This window comes from Amblyomma maculatum, chromosome 11, assembly GCF_055883805.1.
Source record: "Amblyomma maculatum isolate TAMU_Amacu chromosome 11, ASM5588380v1, whole genome shotgun sequence".
NCBI lineage: Eukaryota > Metazoa > Arthropoda > Arachnida > Ixodida > Ixodidae > Amblyomma > Amblyomma maculatum.
The window spans coordinates 3,680,781-3,690,210 of NC_139354.1; the positions used below are offsets into that span (position 1 = coordinate 3,680,781).

The following is a 9,430-nucleotide window of genomic DNA, read 5'->3' on the forward strand; positions in this document are numbered from 1 at the left end:
CTTATATTGAAACTCAGAACACTAGAGATAATTTACTTATATCAGGCATACCTGTCCGTTTTTACATCTCAGGTTTTGAATCAACTGTACGTCGCATGTTTACATTTATGTGATGCGATGTAGAAAGTGAAAAAAATGCATCATCAGAGCACTCTGACTAGCCCCCATCTTGATACAAGCGCCAGTACAAAACGACTATCAGGAATCGTAGTAGGCATATTTAGTAAACGAGAGGAGAGTACTTATTGACCCGACAAATAAAAAGTACCACCCTAGCGCACATACACTAGCTTTCTGCAGTGTGCTGTTGTTCATGTAAAGTGATTGATAAGTGTTCGGAATAATGGTAAGAGTTTCAAAGTTAGCCAACATTTATTATTTCTTCTGTCCGAACCTCAAAAACTAAAACAGTTCGTATTAGTGTATACGATGGTGTGGGGAACTTTAAATTGCCAGGTAACCGTAGTTTATGTTCTGATATTTCTAATATCAGTGGCACGGAAAGCTGATATGTACATAGAAAGAATTTTATTGATTTCGCGGAACACGGCCAGAAACGTTGGCGGGAGCAAGTACAATTTGAGCAAGGTTACGGGCTATTTTGAGAACCACTGAGCGTAGAACTATGTGGCCTAACTATTTCTTTAAATATCTCCACTCTAGAGAAGGCACTGCTTGCCCTGACTGGGATCAACAGAGCGGTGTCCACCGTTCGCACCCTCGCTGCAGTCGGTGGCCTAGCAACAAGGCTGGCAGGCGGTGAGTAGCGGTGGAGCGATGCGTGGCTAAAACATGCATCTGTGATCATTAACCGCGGTAAGTGGTGCACAGCATATCGAGGGCACACGTTCTTAGAACGTGAAATTCGAATACAGCAACATCAAGATGATACCAATCGTCACCAACCGCAAGAACGTAGTCTTTGGAAAACGCCTACGTGAGGGATACCCGGGAGAGAGATAAAAGAGGCGTTCATAACCCAGTGTTCATTTTTAGTGATGATTTTTGTGATCATAATGCAAAGTAAAATCTAATGACTAAAGAGATAGAGATCAGTTAGGATATTGACCGTTTCAAGAGCAAAGCTTTGCACCATGATATACTGGAGGATATTATAAAGTATATTGTTTAGGTAGGCATCAGTTCTGTTTTACAGAAAGTTGCTGGGCCAGTTGGTACAAAATTTTAGACAAACAGCGCGCTAAAACAGGACAGAGAAAGAATACAACACACAGACACAGCGCTAACTAGCAACTGAAGGTTTATTGCATTGCTCGCAATAAATACCAGAACTAAGAAGGAAAAGGCGAGGAGCAATCCCTCTTGTCACTTCTTGTCGTCATGGGTTTGTAAGATATCCAATCTCTTTTCTTGTCAGTGCCATCGCTGGTGTGCTTACGCATGGCTTGCCTTTCTTTTCTGTGATGTAGGCTTCATAAAGTTTACCCTTGTGTTGGTTGTTGTATCGCCTCAGAATCTGGCATTTTGCAAAGTGTGGAATGTGCTTGCAAGCAAATACGTGCTTCGCCAGCGTGCTTCCGTATCCCGTGTTGATAGTAGTGGCGTGTTCTCTTAGGCGGTCGTTGACACAGCATCCAGTTTGGTCCAGCTGTATAGCTTTCCTTTGTAGCCGTATGGCTGCGCTCGGGTGGATGACAATGAGTAATTACTCCCTTATTAGCGTCCAGTTTGACCCACGTAGGACGCTCCGCAAGAGGGTGGAGTTTCGTAGATTACTTCATTGTCACAAGTGGGGAACTTTCATGATGCCGCTTTTTGCACCAAGGTGGTTTCTGGCCTCCATCATTCACCATGCTGCATAGCATATTCAGCTTCCTGGGCGCGGTCAAGATCAGATATACGTCAGCTCGCCGTACTATTTTTTCAATGCATGGCTTCAATGCAGTTAGCGCTGTGTCTGTGTATTGTATTCTTCCTCTGTCCTGTTTTAGCGCGCTGTTCCTGTTGAAAAAGAAATCATTTCTGTTTACGCCGGGATCTTCATAGATTCAATTAAGGCAGTAAAATGAAAAAAAAAAAAGAAAAACAAATAAACAGAGCCTCATAAATGAAATGTGGTATAGATTACAGGGAGTATGATTTCTAGTTATGTTATAGACGTTTAAGATATAGACCACATAAAAGAAAAGTTTTAACACTAGCTACGTTAAAGATTTTGTGTCGTATGTATTGTGTCGAAGAATTGCAATTAGGAAACGTAAAGAAAGCAGCAAGATAACACCGGTCTTCAGACTCTAATTTTGTAGCGCTTTAACGTCACGAATTATGTTTAATTTTCCGGATTTTTATTTTTATGAACAGACAAATATGCGGAAAGCAACAAACTGATCTAAATTACGCGGGAGACATTTGGAACCACCAAGGAAGAGATAGACGAAATAGACGGTTGTTTACACATCACAAAACACGATATATCAATATAAGCAATTGATTAAATGTGTAAGAACGAAATCAAGGCCTGTATGCTGCTTTAGCACTAGAAAATAAACTTTAACGAATTTATATAATTATTTACTATGTCTCTTTGTGGAACAATGGTGGTGCTATCGAGCGGTACGCAAATGCCGCTAGGTTAAAAAGCTGACGGTTTTATTGTTTTTGCACAGAATTTAACTAAGAATAACAGGCTGTAGAAGGTACTATGGAAGATGAAAAAAAGTGGAGGCTAATTTTTGGGATGCATCACATTCATAGTTTAGTTTTAGCTTTGCTTATTGTGGCACAAATGGTTTCTATTTCTTGACACGTGTTAACGGGGGCAGTCAAGCAAAACGGGTCTCCTAGATCGAACGGTTTATTCAAAGTATAGTATGCCCGAAGGAGCACTTCGAGCTGAACTTGAGGGTGTCGCTGGGCAGTCCCCTTACAAGATACGCCAATTGAAATACAGAATAAAACGGACTTGGCCAGGCCGTTTGTGACAATCGGTTCATTTTTTTTTTTTTCTGGGTTCCTCACGTCATTATTACTGCTTGCTGCAGGAGCTAATGTGGGTACGCAGGTATGATTTGCCGAAGGCCATGCATATATCAGTCTCGTGGAAAAAAATAAGGCTATCCGGAGAGCGAGAAAGTGTGAAAGCTCCTTCTTCAGGCATCCAATACCGAATGAACGTTGTCACAAAGCAAGACAATCAAAGACAGAAAATTTCTGAAGACGCTCTATTTTTGTCCTCCAGCATGCATGTGTACTGCTGCGGTGTCCGTTGAGCTTTCACACGGCCTTCATTACAGCATATACACGTTATCGTCTTCAATTCGACACGCTTCACAAATGTAGTAGCAGTATGTGGTTATTTATTATTAAATATCAAAAAGGCAGGAAAAGGCGTTTGCCAGTCCCGGTATCTTCTTACATCTGAAGCACCTCAACTGGGGCGACGGAAATAAAGGGATAGTGAGGAAGCGGTTGAGGATATCGAAAAGTTAAGTGACAGGGAGAAAGGACAGGGTAGGTAATAAAAGAGGAATATATACACTACGGTATCAGCAAAAATGTCTGCGCAACAACACAGTGCAATAACGCATCAGTCGTTGTTCATGGTGCTGTAATAGTCGATCGACATACGTATTACGCAGGTGGAGGCGTAGGGGGAGTCCTTCGGCGATCAGGAGGATGCATCTCCTGCCGCAAGAAGCTCGGCTGTGGTAGAAGACGGCGATCGACTCAGCAAAGCTTTAATGTCCGTTTGTCTAAAGTGCAAGAAGAAGTGTTCAACAACATTGCAGGTACGCATTCATCTCGGGATATTCTTGTCATTTAGCTGAGCTGACACACCCACCCCAAATGCGGCATTGTTGGGAGGAGCTGCGAATAAATAGACCAGTAAATTGTGATAGAAATGGCCCACGGGCTTAACTTTCATTTTTGTTTCTCTACGTCAGCTGTAAACAAGCGTTCTAACAACAGAATTAGCGCGACGCATCTGGAATTACCGGAATTTGTCGGTTTTGAGTGTTCTTTTATAATTGTGTGAGGAGGTACGAGGAAACTTGGCCTTGATAGCATTCCTTTTCTGCGCAAAATGTAAAACGTTTAAGGGCTTTATAATACGAACTGTGAAATCTCTAAGGAGAGGCCGGAATGAGAAGGAGACATTTCTAAAATAACCAAATAGAAAAACATTTCCCTGGCGAACACTTCCACTAAATTTGTCAGCAATCTGGAATGTGCCCTAAGCTGTATCAAGGTAGTAATCTTGCAGGCATCACCAAAGCTCTGCGATACAAAGACTACTTTCCCTTGTAACAGTGTTCTGTATATATTTTCTAGCGCGCATTCTAGTCGCATTTGACTTGGCGCCTCGGCTCAAGAGTTTTCTACGGCAGCTTTCTTTAACTTTTCGCCACGTGCGAATGCCAAAGAACGTTTTGGTAGCCCGTTAGATTTCCCAAAGTACCATTGCACTGCAATGCTCCGGCTTTTAATATAGCGCGTGAAGTCTCGCTAGAAGTTAGCGACATCTCGGTACTGACTTCAGTTCAGTTCAGTCGTTCAGTCTTGTCCGACTTTTCGTGACCCTATGGACCATATCACGCCACGCTTTCCGGTCTCTCACTATCTTCCCAACATCACGTAACTTCATCTGCAGCGCCTCGAGGTTGCCATCTAACCATCGCGTTCGCTGCCTATCCCTTCTCTGATGACCTTCAACCTTTTCCAACATCAAATCTTTCTCCAGCGACTCCTCTCTTCTCATCAGATGACCAAAGTAGCTGAGCTTTAACTTTAGAATTTGACCCTCCAATGAGCAGTCAGGGTTTATGGTCGACAATATCGACTGATTTGATCTTCTGGCCGTCCAAGGAACCCTCAAGAGACTGCCAGCAGCACAATTTAAACGCATCAATTCTTTGGCGGTCAGCATTCTTCACAGTCCAACTCTCGCATCCACACACCACAACTGGAAAGACCATAGCACGAGTTATACGGATCTTGGTTGGCAGTGTAATGTCTCTGCTCTTTACTAGGCGGTCAATGCTAGCCATGGCTCTCTTTTCCAGAAGCAGGCGTCTCCTAATTTCATGGCTGCAGTCTCCTTCTCGGGTAATCTTGGAGCCCAAGAAGAGAAAATCTGTCACCGCTTCCACTTCTTGTCCTTTGATGCTCCAGGACTTGATAGGGCTAGACGCCATGATCTTTGTCTTTTTAATGTTCAGTTTAAGCCCAAACTTCTCACTCTCTTCTTGTACGCGCATCAGAAGTCTCTTGAGTTCCACTTCACTTTCTGCCATTAAAGTGGTATCATATGCGTATCTAAGGTTGTTGATACGTTTCCCAGAAATCTTCACTCCAGCTGAAGACTCGTCCAGACCGGCCTTCCTCAGGATGCATTCAGCATATAGGTTAAATAGGCAGGGCGACAGTATGCAGACTTGTCTGACTCCTTTCTCAATCGGAAAACAATCAGTAAGACACAGAGCAATCTTAGCAGACACAAGAAAGGACACGTGAAGGAAAAAAACGTTTGCCAGCACAAGCAGAAGCCCTCTCTCTCTGTGTCGTAATGGAACGGCCCAGCGTAGACGTGTGGCGCAAAAGTTATTGTTGGTCGATGTGGTCAAGCATTGGTCATTAATGTGATAAGAATCCTTGCGGTACATGTGAATTAGGTTTAATTACGTTTAATGTTATACTGGTAATTAATGTTATTGTTATAATGTTAATTAGGGTTATTAATATACGTGAATTAGGTGTTATAGGTTAACTACGTTTTAGATGCAGTGGTCTCGAAGGAGGCCAAGGGCATCTGCCAGGGCAAGCTGGCTGCGTGTTGCGCCGTGAGTAAGTATAAATTACTTAGCTAGTATAATTATTAGGGGAATAGGCAAGAAACGGACACTTGTAATAACTGAGGTTTACTCATTAAGACTCATTCTGCCGGAGCCCGGTCAATAGCATGACGTTTTTCAATGACGAAGCCTTTGGGAACATTTTCTACCTTCCATTTTATCAGCATGGCTTCGCTTGGATGGTTGGCAATAAGTAATTGATCCCTTATTCCAATTTGCAAATAAGAGAGTAGTGCAAATGATATGGCGACACAAAAGGTGTGGAAACTAACTTGCATAGCACACAGCACAAGGCAAGAGAGAACAAGACAAATAAGAAAATTCGTGAGGCTTTGCCTCAAGATCAAACTCAATATGACGTTAAGAATTGGGCATATTTGCAGGCAATAAAATTAATCATCTGTTTCAGTCAACGTCTGCAGGTATTGATTGCAGGCTGTCGTTTGTCTCATATAGGAAAAACTGAAAGAAGAACGGACAGGCAGGGTTGTTATCTAGTCAGCACATAGATGGCTATCTATAATCTGCGGGACTAAAAAAGCAGGCAGTGTTTAAACTTGATAGAATAATTTCCTGTTAAGGAAATAATGCTAATAAGAAAAGAAAAAATACTTCAAATTTATTCAATCTCAGCTGCTTCTTGCTTTTTCCTTCATTGAACTGCCAAAAATTGTGAACGAGCAAGAAAGAATGGTGGAAAGAGTTTTTAGAGGCTCAATAAAGCTAAAATTTGTCACCACTTCTGACTCTCATCAATATATCTATATTCCACCCATTATAGCTTTCTTTCTAGCTTCTTGTGATGTCGTCTTTTATTTCTAGGTTCCCCAACCTAGATGCACTATGCTTAATAACCGCCGAATAAGGTTATCAGGGCAGTGAGCGGCCAGCGTGGTGCTTTATGGTTTAGAGCACTGGCCCTGATTAGTTCCCCCCCCCCCCTCTCCACCTATTTTGCACCGTCGCCATTGTCTGCAGCGCACCTGCTTCGGCTGTCAAGTGGCTAAGGCGAGACGCATCCGCCTGTCCAGCTCTAGGCGAGAGGTGTCAGAGGAAAAGTGGGATATGAAAGAGGCGGCAGGCAATTGTGGTTTAGTTGCCTGATCGTCCGCCTCAGCTACGGGAGGTGGACGATGACGATTCGATAGAGACCGCAGGACAAGGCTGAGTACAAGTGTCCCCCCACGGGGAGCCAGACTTTATTTGAGATCTGCTATTGGAGGACATTTCGCAAACTCGTATCCATTATTTCGAGGGCAAATCTAGTTTCGGACCCCTCAACCTGTAAAGGTGGTTCGTGCGAATATCTTCATACGGGTGCTTGAGTGCTTAGACTTTTTAGCCAACCTGTTCAATAGAAGCAGATGCTAGCCACCGCATCTGTAATCGATCTTTACAGAGATATCTAACTGCTGAGGCACTCAACATTTCATTTTAGATTGTCACTGGTACTATGAACCAAACGTTGCGACTGTTTTTATCCGCGTCGCATGTGTATAAAAAACCATAGAGACAAGGCCGATATTAACGTGAATAATCTGCGTTAAGTGCAAGCATGTAAAATATTCTGCCATTTCTTTTACTAAGTCACCATTCTCTTCTACAGCGTACAAGGTGTAGTACTGAAACTGGACAAATGGGGTTCTCCGGATGCTGTGAGTGCCTCACTGAAGATGAAAAGTAATGACGAAACCACTCAGACAAGCGCTCTATTCTGACTTCATTGACAATAAAATGGTTGAAACCTTAACGAGTGCCAACTTCTCTTTACGACGCGGGTGGCACATAAACATTGCGCAGCCGCCCTTACAGTTAGAATGTCTGCCGGATAAACCTGCCGCTACTGGTTATACAGACCACTCAGGCATTCCTCGCCACCCAGCTTTTACTCCTTGAGACATGAAAAGCCAAACGATTTGGTTTCAGTTTCAGTAGACTATACTTAACTGCCAGAAAGTACACTGATCGAGAAAGCGGCAATACAGCACAACGTTGACTAGCATGCTGAATCCCACATCAACAACGCATTGTTTTTATATGAAAACACTTCGTGAATTTGTTGCGTGACATAAATGGTGATCCAATTGGTCAATAAGGATGGCTTCAGATTTATCGCGCAAGCACACACGAATCGTGCTATTTGTATGTTGCACATTCACGAGACAGTAAATTAAAATCAAATTAAAAAGAATATTCAGTTTGTAATAGATGGTAACACAGGGTCATGATATAACCCTATTGGTGCTGAAGGAAAAACTTTTAAGTTAAACTCTGTTGGTAGATCGTGCTTGCAAATGATTATGGTTACTATTCCCACTCTATATCTCGTTAAAGTGGAAGAGAAGAGAGTAGAGAAAGCGTCTCTGTTCTGAGTAGAGAGAGTGTAAAGAGAGACGCCGTGATAGTAATGTGGGTGGTGGCGGAAAAAGGGAAGGTGTATTTGCAAAGTGGAAAGCGGAGACGAAGGGTAGGAGGTAGGCGCCACCATGCATGGGGCACGGTTGGCGTTCTGAGCGAAAACACATGAACATGCTTCTCTCATGTGGGAATTGGTAGATCACATCCAGTCGCACCCTTCGATACTTTACAATGCGATTTTCTTTAACAGTTTACAGATCGCTATTTTAAACCCTGCGAGAGAGACGTAGGTGTGGACTGTGCAGGGGGACTGTGAGGCAAGGCGGACATCATGTACGTGATGAACCTCAGGTATAATACGATTAATTAACTAAAATTGGGAAATAAGCTTTTTCTTACTTTTGATTTCAATACCCAACAATATATTAATAACTATGTGCCTGACAATGTACGAGTTGAGTCGAGTTTTTAAATCTTTATCGGCTATCATGTTTGAAATATTTAATATAAAAATGCGCATTTTTCTGTTCTTAAAGTTGTTTTCTCTCAATGCACATCTTTAAGGGGAGTTGCTAGACGCAGTCAATTATCTCACTGAAATCGCGTTAACTGTTGCTATGGCATAACACAGGTAAATTGCTTCCGTATTTGCTGTGTTAGAATTGCAAGCGATGTCATTTTAATGAACATGTATTGCAGGAAGAAACCTTTCCTAGATAATATATGTCTACATTTAAGCCTAATCTGTTGAATAGCACTGCCGATAAACAATAGTTTGAAACTGGACTCAACGTTTATGTTGAGGGCATTCAAATTCTTAATATAATGCTGTCTCTTAACGTCAAACTTACAAAGGTTGATTAGTTAATTTTTGTTAGACATTGGTTTAGTCAGTAAACTCTATCGCACCCATTACGTCTGCCTTATTGTACAATCTATCTGCACAGACCGCACGAAAGTATCTCTCGTTGAGTTTAAAATAACGATCTCTAATCAATTTACCTTCTTGAAGGACAACATTTGAAGCACCGCCTTTCAGCATTCTTATTCTTCTTTTTCCTTTTCTTAGCCAACGTGATTCGCGAGAAACATCTATCAAGTATGACTAAATGTTAATGCTAAGCACTTACTGTGAGTACAAGTTACATGCAACCGTGGAACGCAGTCGGAGCATACATATAGCTTGAAGACATGTATATTTCAATATTTCACCATTAAAGTTATCCTTCAAAAGGCCACTGGTAAAGACAATTATTTAA

The 9,430-nt window shown here is 42.1% G+C and overlaps 1 long non-coding RNA gene across 1 annotated transcript; it reads left to right on the forward strand.

Moving 5' to 3' along the window:
• Positions 1 to 663: 663 nt before the first annotated feature.
• On the forward strand, positions 664 to 7,552 carry LOC146172681 (uncharacterized). Its single transcript, XR_014701956.1, has 3 exons — positions 664 to 759; positions 3,600 to 3,749; positions 7,420 to 7,552. It is a non-coding gene; the product is annotated as an uncharacterized LOC146172681 (long non-coding RNA).
• The last annotated feature ends 1,878 nt before the right edge of the window (positions 7,553 to 9,430 follow it).